Raw genomic sequence first — 15,526 nt, 5'->3', positions numbered from 1 at the left:
ATAGCATGAAGGCATCAAGTCAACTTTCTCAACTTATATCTAATAATATTTTAAATTTATATTTGGCAAATGTATTTCAATACACTCCAAAATTTTATTGAAGTTGAAGATAGTGATATAGTTTTTGTATGGTGTATTTGTTAGCATTCACTGGAGAAACAGAATCAGTATATATATATATATGTATATATTAGATTCCTAGAATATATATATTATACAATGTGTATATATATAATGTATATATTATATATACTATATATATAATTATACAAAGGGCTTATTAGGTAGGCTTACAGGATCAGAAGGTCAAGAATCCCAGTGGCCATCTGCAGAATCAGATGCAGCAGAATCCAACTGGCCATGTATATTCTGGAGAGCAGGAGGGTCCAGCAGCAGTCAAAGGTCAAAGGCCTGTGAGCTCACTGTGGAGTCATTAGTATGAATCTGTGTTGGAAAGCTAGAGTCTGCACTGGAAGCCTGAAGGAAATAGAAGTCAATGTCCGAAGGCAATAGGGAAGACCTGAGCTCCTCCAAAGGAAAAAGGAAGCAAGACTTCCTTCTTTTTTTCTTTATGCTCTGTCCGGGCTACACGCCTATTGGTTGGTGCCACCCATAAGCAGGCTAGGTCTCTTCCCTCCTCCTGGAGTCTAAGGTGTCAGTCATACACAGACACAACCAGGGCTTCACCACCCAGTTCTTACTGACTCAAGTTGACATATCACAATTAAGGATCACAGGTGGTATACAAAATGCCAGTACTGTAGTTGCTTTGTGGCTTTTGGCAAGAGTACCCTCAGGTAAGGAAATATCCATTGAAGAGCCCAGGGGCAGTAGAGAACTGGGTTATCAATAAGCTCTCAAATAATTCAGAAAAAAACCTTCCCCATTATCTGAGTTTTTTATCATCTCAAAATAAAAGATTAATAATGTACAGGAGGAGGAATAGAGAAACTCCCAGAATATGCTTTAGTTTCTTCTTTGTGTTTTCCATGGGCATTGGCAGTGTAGTTGTTTTTCCTGGCTTAAATTTTTTCTTACTAAATTCAGTCCTTATATGTGTTTTGTAATATTTTAAGACAAAATTTTTGAAATTTTAAAGTAATATATATGTAGCAAGTAGGTAATTTACGTACCAACATAATTTCCATATCAAAGTAATTGTTACATTATAATTGGTAGACCATTTTGTAGTAATTTCTCACTTAAGTATATGAAACTTGGTGACTTACTAATTTAAGCTTATGAATATTAGTTTACATTGTGACCTGTCACAATAAATATACTAGTAGATTTAAATTGGGAATTCAAAATATGGTCTAGTTTAGCAAAAATATATCCAAATACATGAACTGCTTTCAAAGCATTGCGATCAGTACTTGGGCAAGAAAAGCAGCTCTATCCAGAAACTGTTTATTTCAGATATTGTTTGGGCAAAAAGACTTTTCCTTTAGTTAACTTGTTTTTTTGTTTGTTTTTTTTTTAGGACCAGGGTCGAACTCGGGTCCTTGCGCTTGGGCAGCAGGTGTTTTTATTTCATCTTCAAAGTCCGACAATACATGGCATCTCTCATTTAACTTTAGTTAGTCCACTTGTGGGACTTAAATGTTCTGGACAAGAAGGAGCAGCCTCCCCCCACCCACCATTATTTTAAGTCAGAAAACTTACTTATTCTATGTTTCAGCTCCTGATTCTAAGTGAAAGGCATTCTCAGAGTTGTGGGCTCCAAGTGTGGGATGAGAATCTACATCCTGGAATCATAGCTTCCAGTGTACCCCAGTAGCTGTCTCAGATCAGCAGGCCAGGAGCAACTGGCTTCTGTCTTCTCCAATCATCTTGAAGACATTTCTTCAGATAAATCCCTTTTCCCACTTTGGAAATGAAGCCTAAGCTTTTATGGTAAAAATCGAAGTGTCGTTTCTTTTAAAAAGCATCCTCCAAAGTGAGCTTTGAAAGATAATCTAATGAGGTATAGAAAGATAATGCTAGAAGTTTCTAAGGAATTACAAATTTAATCAGAAGTTTCTATTTCACTTTCATGTTATCTTTTGTGTATCAGTGCACACAATAATTTGAAGTAGCATAAGTAATAAAGTGTATCATTTATAAATAAATGTGTATACATCAGTATATATGCTTCCATTAGTGGTATGTTTTCAGAAAAAAAATTTATAAAGAGAGCTACACAATAAAAAAATGTCTGGAGACCACTGAGGCAACCTGAGACCACCCAGGTTTCCCTCAGCCCTGTTTCCCTCTGTCCATAACAGGAGACATTAGAATGTCTTTACTCCCGTGTCTGCTCCTTGGAATGTTCTGGGTGCTACATTCAGCTCTGTCATCAACCATACTGGGATCACCACCTCTGTTTCTACCCCTCTGCAAATTTGGGCTGTGGAGTCAGGTGAGCAGAGGTCCAGCTGGTCCTCAGTGGACTGCCTGGGAGAGTGCAGGCTCCTCACCTAGGCTCAGGGCTGGTTCATCCACGAAGTAGCTGCAAAAGCTGCACATCCCCATGAGCTGCTGCAAAGCTTATAAGAAGATGCTAGTCCTCAATCAATGCAGCTGTCTCCTCGGTAGCTAGGAAGGTTAGCCATTGTTACCATGACAACTGAACCCACAGTGTGTGGTGACCTTAGGGCAGTCCTTCTGCTTAGATATCCGAGATCCACCTGTGTTAGAAGAAACTGCTCTTTTGGATTTGGCCAGCTGCCCACAGGTTTCCTCCAAACCCTTTCTGAGCCTTTAGGGTACTCCTTGGAGAAAAGTTCCCAGTGGAGAGAAAGGGGAGGTATGATTTCTCCGTGGAAGTGGGGAAATGGTTAATTTTGCCAGTTAGTAGTGCACTGAAGTAGAAAATGCTTGGTAAGTTTCTTTATTTGATAAATTTTAGATTCTATATGAACCCTGTCTCTTATGTTTAAAAACACAAATAGTAACAATAACAAAAAAGATACACTATGGCCACTGGCATGTAACCTCATCCCTGCCCTGTGAAATCAAAAGGTTAATTAGGTTTGGACAACTGTGAGGAGTATGATTAAAAACAAACACCAGTGAGATACCCAATGCACAATTCTTCTATCTGTTAATTCTCTGCTAGAACAAAAGGAAAGCCCCAGGCAGGTTCTGTTGTCACTGAACATAAGGGGAATGAATTCCAAATGTTGATTTTCTTTGATTGTGAAGCTTAGGATTATATGGAAACACTGTTTATTCCTTCTGAAGAACATTTCACTGTAAAGCTGCAGGTGCATCTCAATCTATTGGTTAAAGTGCACAAAAAATATTATTTTTTAAAATGTGCATCGTTAATTTCAAATGCAATTTGCCTGTTGTTATGGGCTGAACTAACCTGCCCTTTAAATTCGTATTTCCAAGTCTTAGTTTCCAGCATTATACCTCAGAATGTGACTATATGTGGAAACAGGGTCTTTAAAGAAGTAATTTAGGGGCTGGGGATTTAGCTCAATGGTTTTGGTGCCTGCCTTGCAAGTGCAAGGTCCTGAGTTCGATCTCCGGTACCAGAAAAAAAAAAAGTAATTTAGTAAGCAGGTGGCTCCTGATCCAGTCTGAATGGGGTCATTACAAGAAAAGGAACTGACACAGCCACGCACAAAGGGACAACCCCATGATCACATAGGGAGAAAACGGCATCTACAAGCCAGGGAGAGGCCTAGAGAGAAACCAGCCCTGCCCAGACCCTGATCTGCGATTGCTAGCCTCTAAGACTATAAGGATAAAGGTCTGTAGTTTAAGCCTCCAGCCAGAGCCAACACCACATGCTGCATGCTACATGCCATGAGAAGTACACCTCAGACCCCTCTGCCCAAATATGTGCTCCCCTGTCCATCAACTTCACTCACAAAACACAGGCTCAAAGACAAAACCACACCACCTGCTGCGCAAGCACAAGGACCCGAGTTCGATCCCCTGTACCAAAACAAAACAAAACCAAACCATTAAGAACTTCAAGATAAGAACTGCAGAGCATTAGGCCAAGCTCAGGAAGGCAGGTCCTGTGCAACCACAGGCTGCCTACCATGAAGCTGGCCCTGCCTGTCCTTTCTTTCCCCTCCCCAGGTCCCTTGAGCTGGGACACTGGAGTCACAGCTAATGGTGCGCTCAGCTGCCAGACCACTCTGGTAGAACAGTGCATTTTTGGTGTTACTTGACTAGTGTTCTCAAACTTCTCCCAATCCCTAGGTTTTGCCTGTATTTAACAGCACAAGGTATGACATTTTGTGCTCAAAAGCTGAGGGAGCAGAGGGTGGCTGAAAGCAGAGGAACTGAGTCTGTTTCCAGCTTTTGAGTTTCCAAAGCTGAGGCTCTTAAGAAAATAGAAAAGCACTGTGGCATAGACAAGAGATTAGGAAGGAAATATGTTGATTAAAAGAAGTTGTCCCTGGCTGGGTGCAGTGGTACATGCCTGTGATCCCAGCTACTCAGGAGGCTGAGGCAGAAAAACTGCAAGTTTTAGGCCAGCCTGAACCACGTAGTGAAACCTTGTCTCAAAGTCAAATAAAAAGATCTGAGGATACAGCTCACTGGTAGATCCTTTCCTGTGCAAGGCTCTGGGTTCAATTCCTAGCACAGAATAAAACAATAACAAAAAAATGTTTTCCACTTTATCCAGACTAGAAAAGAATTACCAAGCAGCAGGAGGATGAGGCCTATAGGAAAAGCCTGAGGAGGCAGCTATTAGGGCTTCCCCTGGAAACGGCCCTGAGTCTTTCCTGAGTCTGAGCCTGGGAGGTGGTGAGGTTTGTCAGGGGTGATGTCACTTGCCATGAGGTTGCAGCTAAGGGGGAACCTGCACATATGTTGGTGTCTTTGTCTGTTTGGTGTTGCTATAACAAACTACCTGAGGGCTGGTACTTTATGGGGAAAAGAGGTTTAATTTGGCTTGCAATTCTGGTACCTGGACACAGCACAGCCCTAGTGACAAGTGAGGGACCCCTAGCTGTATCACAACATATCAGAGAGGAAGAAAAAGAACAATCTGATGCAGAAGGGCACGTGTATAATTAAGGGGGCACAAGACCAGGCTTGCTGTTGTATAACAGCCCTTTCTCCAAGAACTAACCCAGACCTGGGATCTATACTGATCCCTCCTGAGAGAGGCACCCCATGATCCAACCATCTCTCAGAGCCCTCACTATCTCAATTCTGCACATCAGAGACCAAGCTTCCGGGACATGGACCTTTGAAGGACACACTCAAACCTTGTCAGTCAGACTGAAATAATATATAAGGTAAAACCATATTTGAAATATTTTTGAAAAATCAAAACAAGTGGGAAAGCCAGGATATGGAGAGAAATGCTGCATATTTTTGATCAGCTGAACAATGGCCTTCTAAGACATTCACACCCTTCCTGTGAACCTGTGAATGTCCGTTACACAGCGAAGGGGACTTGGTCTATGTGAGTGTGGATCTTGAGATGGGGGACTATCCTGGTTTATCTGGGTGAGCCCTAAATATAATAAGTAGTAAGGATCTTAGGAGGGAGATACAGGAATGTGTAACTCCTGAAGAGATGATGGTGATATAAGGTAGTAGAGATGGGAACAAGACACCTCGAAGGTAGACGAAGGGGCCATGAGCCAAGGAGAACAGGCAGAAAAGGGACTGCCACCTGGGTCCCCCGGGAGAAACCAGCCCTCCCCACACATGCCTACAGCCCAGCAACCCTGCATTTCAACTTCTGACCTCCAGAACTGTGAGATAATACATGTGGGCTGTTTCAGGCCACCAAGTCTGTGGTGCTTGGTTGTGCAGCCTAAGGAAGCTGGTCTCATTTGTAAGTGCAAGCATTGAGATGGGTGGTGAGGAGGCGAGCTGGGGAGAGACTCTTCTGCCACACTGTCTTGTGTAGACCTGTCCCAGGTTAGGTCCAAGGCCCACTCTCCACAGGCACTCAGGGGAGAAAACACATGCTGCAGGATCACAGCCAGCACTACCTCCCCCAGCAGCCGGCCCTTCATGCTGACTGCAGCCCTCTCCCTTCCAGACCACAGCTCTGGCCCTTGCTTCCCATCGCCCTTGGTAGTGGTCACAGTGTCTCAGAACCTGCAAGCACAGAGCACCATAATGGACCTGGCGTTCAAGGCAAGCCTGAACTACATAGCAAGAGAGAAAACCCCAGGGCTGGGGATGTAGCTCAGTGGCGCCAAGCCTGCCTGGCAAGCACAAGATCCTGAGTTCAAAATCCCAAAATTACCAGGGGTACACAGACCTTTATCCTGCACAAAGACCTTCATCCTGAACAGCGGGACACCCCTTTTCAAGCATCTCCCAATCACCCATTCTGTCCTTCATATGTGCTAAATTGCTTGGGGTAGAACATGCTTTGCTGCTGTCTACTGCCCTTAGAGGCTTCATGGGTCTCATGCAGCAGTATGAGGCTGGCCTTTCCATCAGAGTGGGGCCTTCCCACATCTGCAAAGCCCACACTCCTTCAGCTGCACAGGGAGAGGGTGCTAGATGCGGTGATAAACGTAAGTGTATGTTACGTTTCTTTATATATTACCCTTACATATACACATTTACACCTGCATTTGCAAATATTTACATGGTACTTACATATACAAATGTAAAATATGAATATTGTTTCAATACTGATTTGCCCTCTCTTTTGGTAAATGAAACGTGTGACATTTGAAAACAAATGGCATTTCCCCAACCCCAGGATATCAATGTAACTTTTCATAACTTCTGTACCATCCCCACCTTCTCAATGTCACAGTTAAGGTCCAGCAGGTCCCATCACTGTAAGGCCTCTACCTTAGGTGTAGCAGCCCAGGCAGGGTTCTGGCTAGTCTTGTCCAAAGAGGAAAAGTGCAAGACTAAAGGAGGGAGGTGTTCTGAGCTGGAGTTGGAGGGAAAGTCTTCTGGGGAGGGGCACTTATTATAATTACTAAAGAACATTAATTGTACAACTTAATGGGCTTCACTATGACATTTTCATACCTACATGTATCGTGCTTTGGTCTACCCTATCTCATGCTCTTTCCTCCCTGTTCTTTACCCTAGTAGTGTCTCTTCTGCTTTGAGATCATCTTGTACTACTTTTTTTGGTTTTAGTTTCCACGTATGAGAGTGAACATGTGGTATTGTTTTTCTGCGTCTAACAATTCATTTAACAAGATGATTTGTAGTTCCATCTGTTTCCCTGCAAATGACAAGACTTCATTCTTCTGTATGGCCGAACAATGCTCCATTGTGCATTACATGTACCATATCTCTTTGCCCATTCACCTGTTGAAAGGCATCTAGGCTGATTCCACATCTTGGCTATTGTGAATACATTCAGACTGCAGGTGTCTTTTGCATATGTTGACTTCATTTCTTTCAGGTATATGCCCAGGAGTGGTATAGCTAGATCACATGGTAGTTCTACTTTTAGGTTTTTCAGGAGCCTCTATGTTTCCATAGTTACTCTACTAATTACTTTCCAACCAATTGTGTATAAGAGTTTCTTTTCCTCCATATCCTTGCAACATTTGTTATTTTTTGGTTTTGTTTTATAGTAGCCATTCTGTCTGGGGTGAGATGAATCTCAATGTAGTTGTAATTTGCTTTTCTCTGATGGCTAAAGATGTTGAACATCTTTATATATTTATTGGCCATTTGTGCTTCTTTGGAAAGGTGTCTGTGGGGGTCATTTGCCCATTTCTGATTGTATTAGTCTTTCTTTTATTGCTAAGTTTTTTGAATTCTTTATATATTCTAAATATTAATCCTCTGTTAGATAAAGAGCTGTATATTTTCTCTCTTATTCTGTTGTTTCCTTTTTTTTTTTTTTAGTTTGGTGCAACCTCATTTGTCAATTCTTGCTTTTGTTTCCTGAGCAGTTGGGTTTCCTATTTGGGAAATCATTGCCTTTGCCACTATCCCCTATGTCACGGAGGGCAAGTTTCTGGGTCTTCTTGGGCCAAATAAAGGTCCTTAGGAAGAGGCTTAGAGTTGAACCATGCTGGCTGGTTGGAGCCTAAGGGCAGAGCTCTCCCCAACCCAGGATGTGTGTGGATGTGTGTGTGTGTGTGTACCCTTGGGACATGCCTGGTCAACCAGGAGACCCATGGCTTTGTTCTACAGATGTGGCAGTCTCCCTTCCACTTCAGATTTTTCTGTTCACTTGTCACTTTCCCCCTTAAATGGCATTCCCAGAAGAGGGCCTGAGAAATATATTCTTATGGCAGAATTGTAAGAAATGGGGTAATGTGTTGCCCTTTCCTGGAAGCTATTGATTATGATGAGGGGGCAAGACATTTTGAGACAATAAATACATTCTAGGCACCAGCCAGTGATTCCAGTGGTAATATGAGGGCTAGTGATCGTTATTAGTCCAGAAATACTTCTGGGACTTCTTCCTAATAATATAGATAGCACAGCTGGAACTACAGGATCACTCCCCTCCACTCCCCTGAACCTTGATGATGCCCCAGGGCCAACCCCCCAACCTTTGTCCTAAGGCCTACTACTTTGAGGCAGAGATAAGAAAAACAAAGACCCTTGGGCCTGCTCTGGAAAATTGGGAACTCCCACACCAGGACACATGGGGGCCAGACCTGTCGGCATGACCTGCAATAACCTTTCTTCACTTGAAGCACACGGAAGGTGTGTGCATATGGACTGCATCTGATGCATCCAATTATAGCAGAGTAAATTACGGGAAAAGACATGAGTGACAGATAGAGCTGATTTAACAGTGTCCTGTCAATCATGTTGTCAATCATGATCTGGAAGATCCAATGGGAGGCACCCTAGTCCCATCGCAACATTTGAAATCCTTAAACCCAAAGTCTTAGGTGCTCATGCAGTTTTCCTTTAGCTAGTGTGAGCTCTGCTCACTTTGGGCTTACTGTTGCCTAAATTAAACCTTGTTGCTTTTTCTTTACCATCATGTACCATGTCCAATTCTTTGTTCATTATGTATAAGAAACTAGGAAGCCCATCACTCACTGTAACACTAACATACCCCCCATCCTCCTTTTTTATCTCCAAGTTGATGCCCTGCTCTTGAGAATTTCTGAAGGAAATACGGATGACACAGTAAATTTTGTATGACCCCTGAGGCCTAATTGATCTCTGAACAATTAATACAGAGAGCTTGGAGGAAAGCTCTTTTCTGGCCAGAGAAAAGGACAGGAGCAGAACAAACGAGGCAGCTTGGCTTCTGAGAAATAAATAGCCAGAAATTACCAGCATCCAGGGAAGTCTTTGTGGTTTAGGTACTTGACTATCCCCAGATAGGATTGAGGTAGGGGGCAGGTGACAGTAAAAAAATTATATTTTAGTCAATCATGGTGGCGCCTACTTGTAATCCCAGCTACTTGGGAGAATGAGGCAAGTTTGAGGCCAGCCTGGGCAACTTAGTGAGACTCTGTCTCAAAAAGAATAACCAGGGCCGGGGATTTAGCTCAGTGGTTCCGCTGCCTGCCTCACAAGCGCAAGGTCCAGAGTTTGATCTCCGGTACCAAAAAAATCCAAACCAAAACAAAAAACAATAACCAAAAAAATGCAAGAACAAAAAATTGTGGAAAGGTCTTTGGAATCAGCATTGACACTCTAAATTATTCCATTATCTAAAAATAGGAAGATCTGAATTCCAGTATGTATTTTTTTGCTCTAAACAACTCATAATATTCACTTGTTGAGAAAAATTGATTTAAAGCCCTGAGAAAAAAGGGTAGGTTGAAAGACTAATCAAAGTTATTTGTGCTGCTTTGCAGGGAGTCTGGCTGCTCTAAATTATTTCATAGAAGTGTTAATCATGTAAACTTGAAAGAGAAAAAATTCCTGTGGTAAGAGCTGTTTACCTACCTGGTCTTAAATGTGCTTCCCCTAGATTCTCAATGGCCTCCTTTGCTGGTATTAAACCAAAGCTCTTGGGACACAGGAATCCCTGGAATAAAAGAGTTCACTGAGTGGTAACAGGTGCCAGCCAGGAAAGGACTAGGTCCTGAGTCAAGTTCCCTCAACATCCAGCAGCAGCAGGGCAAGATAGAAGCTGGAAAAGCCTGTTAGACCTAGAACTAGAGTATTTTTATAATGAAAATCTGAGGGAGGAGATATAGTTGGTTCATATTTACACCGAATTTATGTTGGTTGTAGATAGGAGGGATGAATCTCAGAGAGCAGGAATAGCTTTGGGGTGGGAGGGCAGACCATAAGGGAAAGCAGCTGTGGCTTCTGGACTCCCACTGTGTGGCTGGGGTAGTGAGTAGGGAGTGTGGTGCCTAGGGATCACGGTGGGATTTGGGCTCAGGTTTCACTTGCGTTCAGAGTGTCGCCCTACAGTGTAACTGATAACTAACTTTCCCCCATCTCTCCTTTCCATCCTCTGGCCCTGGCCCTTGTAATTGCATTGGGGATATCAACATTGTCCAGTTTTTCTCTTCTCTTGGGCACAGACTCCAGGTCCAAGGTTGTCATACCTCTCTTGGACTCTTTCCTTTCATTAAACACATGCAATAAAAGCCCGCCTTGGCAAACCCATCCCTCTGCTAACCCTGTGCCTGAGCGTATTTGGAGAAAGCCACAGCCATCCCCGCACATTTCACATTAAATTCTTAACCACAACCCCGGGTATATTTCTGTAGCCACCCACATCTCCTGCTCTCCTATGTAGCTATTTTACCAAACTATACTCTCTCTCCTCAAACTCCTAAGCCGGCTAACTCTTGCCTCTGCCACGATTTCAAATCACCTGGAAACTTTGAAAACACACCATGCCCTGTCCTACTCCTAGAGAGCTGCTCCAGTTGGTGTGGACACAAGCATGCTCTTAAAGCACTCTAGGTGACTCACAACTGGCCGGCACTGCAAGCTGAGCACCTCTTCCCTCCTCAGGTCTGATTGATACTCTGTGCCACTGTCATTAAGAAAATAGGACAAGCAAGGAGAGAAGGCTGGAGACTCACACCAACTCCATGCATGCACATTCGTGAGATCTTCATGCCACCCTCTGTGAGCGGAGCCACACCTTCACCTTGTGCAGTTCAGCTTCTCACCATTCAAGCACCTGGAGGACAAAAGGCGTGAGCCCCTTTCTCACTTATCATGAGGGTCACGGTCAAATTCCTGTAATCAGGAACATGCAGCAGGTTTATCTAATCAAAGTTTCATATGACCCTGGAGCCTTCAGAAACAGGGACCCAAAGAGCCAGGGAAATTTTCTGAGATAGTAAAGATTGAACCCAGGGTCTTCACACTGAGCTGCACCCCAGCCTTTTATATTTTTTCTTTTTAGACAGGTTCTTGCTAAGTTTCCCGGTCTGGCCTTGAATGTGTAATTCTTCAGCCTTGGCCTCATAAGTAGCTGTGATTGAAACTACCTATTTTTATGCTTAGATTTGATGAAGAATGGACAGCATGTAGAAAGGCAATTACATAAAAAGGGACTAACCTAATGGTAATAGGCTGAGAGAGAAGCCAGCAAGGCCTGTTCATGTTGTCTGTGTGCCCAAGGTATGGGGGAGGACCTTTTCCTGTAAGATAGAAGATCTTATGATCTACTGTCAGACAGGGCAGGTCAGAGAATTCTTTTATGGTCAGCTCCTACACAGAAAAGTAGGGAAAGTTAAAGTAATATTTCTAGGTTTTAAGTCAAGCTTTGGGGGAGATTTGGGGGAGAGGGATTTTGGTTTCTATGACCTGCCTTGGGGAATAGGAATCCTATTTTTTCAGTACCTTGGGGGATAAAAGGAGCAGGAGAGAGAATGCAGGAGACCATCAGAGTTTTGTACTTCGGAATATTTCCTTCAGCTCGAAGCCCTCAGCAGGCCATACATCGTACTTTGAGGTGTTGTATCTGAGCCCCAACACAACAGGGATCTTGCTTTGCAAATTTTCCCTCTTGCTGCAGCATCTCTCCTACACCCTCTCTGTAGAATTATTTTTGCAGCCACCCAAACACTTTCTGATCTCAAGTAATCTCTATTATGACTCCCACATCCCTCTTTGATGCCTCCTCCTTTTCTCTCTTCCTTTGGCATCAAAACTTCTCAAAATGTGTCTTTCTTCAGTAGCCCATTTCTCCCCTCACCCTCTGCAATCCACTCTAATCCCAGTGTGAGCCTCCTTACCAGAACTTGGGGTCAGTTCTCAGTTCTCCTCTTACTATCTCCAGCCAGCCTGCGGCACCATTCACTTTATACTTGACACACTTTCTCCGTCTCTAGGACCGATATTGTCTCAGCTCACAGATGGCTTCAGTCTCATGAATGGTGCCTGCTTGCTCTGCTCTCTGAACAGAGTTTGCACCAGGACTTGCCCTCAGACCTCCCTATCTGTGCTGGGGGCCTGGGTGACACATCTGCTCTGACTCCCACCTACCTGCTGATGGTTCTTGTGTTCTATCTCCCGGCAGACCTGGTTCTTGCACTCTAGATTCCTGTTTACAATATCTGCTCACCAACAGTCTGGATGTGCAAATCCAGCATGTTCCAAACCCACCTCCAGTTTCTCCCTTCCAATTCTGTTGCTTTTGTAGCAGCTGAAGCAAAACAAAAGCAAAAACAAAAAAACCCTGTGGTGTCTTTCTCAGCTCATCTTTCTCTCACTGCCCACATTGGATTCTTTCATAAAAGCTGTGGGTCTGTCTTCAAAATACATCCAGACCCAACCAATGCTCACCACCCCCTCCCTACCAGCCTGGTCTCAACACTCTCTTCCATGGCCTACTGTTGCTGTAGTGTTGTCTTCCCAGTTCCACCTTTCACTGTTCTAGTCTACTTGCAGTAAGCAAGTAAAGTGAAGCACTTAAAGTGAAAGTCAGATTTACCTCTCTGCTTTAAATTCTGCACTAGCTCCTATTTCACTCAAGATAAACTCTCGTGTCTTACAATTTAATGCCCAACTTGCCCTCCAGCTTCATGCCTGCCATTCCTCTCAGCTCCCTGCACAGCAGCTTCACCTCCCTAGTTTCACTGGGCCCCAGTGTGCTCCTTCCCCAGCTTTCCCCTGGGTCTCTTCTAGAACACACAGGCTCCTCCCTCAACCATCACCCCTGGGGGCCCTGCTCTTCAGGCTCCTAAGGGGAGGGTTCCAGTACAGCCACTAAGATGTTACTGTCCACCTGAAGATTCTTTTGCTCAGTGGGTATAGAATCATGAATAGGCAGTGTAGCTCTTTTAGTGTTACAACCCCTGAGCTTTGAATGCCATTGGCTATCAGCTCTTGGTGTTAGGGGACCTCCATGTCACTTGGAGCCAGCAGCTACCAGCAGGCCTCTGAAACTTTTCTGGCCACTGGACATGGCGGATTTTAGCTGTTTTTATTGCTGTCAGGGTTGTTTTCAGTGTTACCAGGTCACTTTCAGCACCAGCAGCCTTTAGTCTTAGCAGATTTTAGGTTACCTACCCAGTCAGCCTGCTCTCTTTGAGGTTAAAATCATGAATGGCCAAAAAGGATGACACTCAAGAAAGCTTTATTAGAACTCATGCTGCAGCAGGAATGAGGGGGAAGAGTGCATGGATTGACTTGCTAAGGGTATGTGGAGTTTTTGCTTCCACTGGGGAAAAAAAGTACAAAGTGGGCTAAAGGTGAGAGCAATGTCAGACGTTCCATTCTGTCATGGACCTGTGTGAGGAGAGCAGTGGAGAGGCGTTGTCTCCGGAAGAGGCCCCAGGGCAGAATCTGCCTAGGACTTATAGTGGTGACCAAAGCCTACTGGAGCCAAAACAAATGTCTCCCAGAGTGGTGGTGGGTGGAAATGTAACCAGGCTGGCTCCAAGGTATTTGGTTCCTCTGACATTGTGATAGAAGAAATACTGCAAACAGTATCTCTTAGAGGAGTGCTGGGCCCTTCTCTCCTGCCTTATCATCAGGAATGGTTGTGTAGCCAGTGCTTGGCAAGTGACAGTCTATGCAGGGACCACAGCACAGGTCCAAGTCTATTCAACTGTTATTCCTACAGCCTGCTAGCCTCATATGCCCCTCTACATGTCAAGGTCTTCTAAATATTAGAGAAAGCTAAGCTAGATAGATATTAATATATAGTCAGAGAGGGATTTTGCCTTCAAAGAAGTCAGCATAAATATCAGAGACATCAAAATTATGGCTGGAGGCAAATCTGAAGAGAACGAGGCCTCAGGATAGAGATGCAATAGCCAGGCCTGCAAGATGAACAGCAACACGAGATTATATGTACCACCTGTCCAGTGGGCCCAGCTAGGCATCAGGTGCATAGGTGGGTGACCAGAACATCCAGACCCATAGTCCCCTCCATTCCCCATATTTCCATTCTTTCCATGTATCCATGTTAGGTGACTTGTCTCCCTATTTGATTATTAGTTTTGGGGCTATATTTATAATCCTATAGGTTGATTGTAGTTTCACCCACATTGTGACTTTGCTGTATAAATTACCGCTGACAAACAGTCTTCGTGGCCACCCATTTGGGACCCCTCCTGGAAATCCAAGAGCTATTCTTCTTTCCTTTCTCTTTATTTCCAATAAAACTTTCCTAACTTCCTCCTTTGGTTAACGACTTCATTCCTCGATGTTGTTAGACCACAAACTTGGCACATTTGACATCCAACAGGTTGGGAGTTATATTTTTCCTATAATGTAAGCATCATTTAAATAAGGAACATGAATCTGGTTATTGTATGAAAACCCCCAATTATGTAAAACAAAACCAACAAAACACCAGCATCAACCCTTGCAGAATAGAGGTCAGAAGCCTGGATGAGGGAGGAGCACTTTTATAGGAAATGCAAGATCACAGTAGCTCTGGATGGTTCCAAGCAGCATATCATGGGAAAGACCAGGGAATCCACAACTCTGTTAAAAAGCAAATAAGGATAGTGAGACTCTACATACAGGAAAACTTTAGCCACTTACTTTAACTTAGATTTTTTGTCTTTATGTGTGTATTAGTGGTACATGATAGAAATCTGTCCAAATATTTATCAAAAACATTTTAAGTAAGTTTAAATTGGAGTTGGAAGTGAAAAGAAAGCATTGTGTCATAGTTTTCTATGGCAGCATTTTTTTCTGTCTTAGTGATGTATAAAACAGATTTCTTAGAAAGGAGGTTCAGACTTAATGACAAATAGTAATTATCCCCAGTTACGTAAAAGCATGAACCTTTGGTTTAACAAAACCTAAAGAATCTACTATACAGATGGGTTGCTTTTACTTCCCAGAGCTCTTTGGGAAAACCATAAACCCAAAACTCAGTATTAATCTAAAACTACTTAGTTGTACTTTGGAGTTATATTTTCAAAGGACTCAAAGCTAAGAGAGATCTGAGTGTAGTATTGATTCCATAATTATCATCCCAAATAATGTTAATGCTAAAAGTTAATGATGCAGAATCATATTGGAATCATCAAGCAGGAGGATTCCAGGCAGATGAAAACTTTTTTTTTTGTTTTTTGTTTTGCTACTTGTTTTGTCCTCTTTCCCCTCTTCTCTCAAAAATGAGAGGCAGTCACTTGTCTTCAAAGGCTGGCAATTTTTTAAAAAAAATTGGAAACACTTGCTTAAGGGAACATGATCAACACTTGACTCTAAA

This window comes from Heterocephalus glaber, unplaced genomic scaffold (genome assembly GCF_053883595.1).
Source record: "Heterocephalus glaber isolate CG9 unplaced genomic scaffold, H.glaber_assembly_v1.0 deba00001472, whole genome shotgun sequence".
Taxonomy (NCBI): domain Eukaryota; kingdom Metazoa; phylum Chordata; class Mammalia; order Rodentia; family Bathyergidae; genus Heterocephalus; species Heterocephalus glaber.
This window is presented reverse-complemented; position numbering follows the sequence as displayed.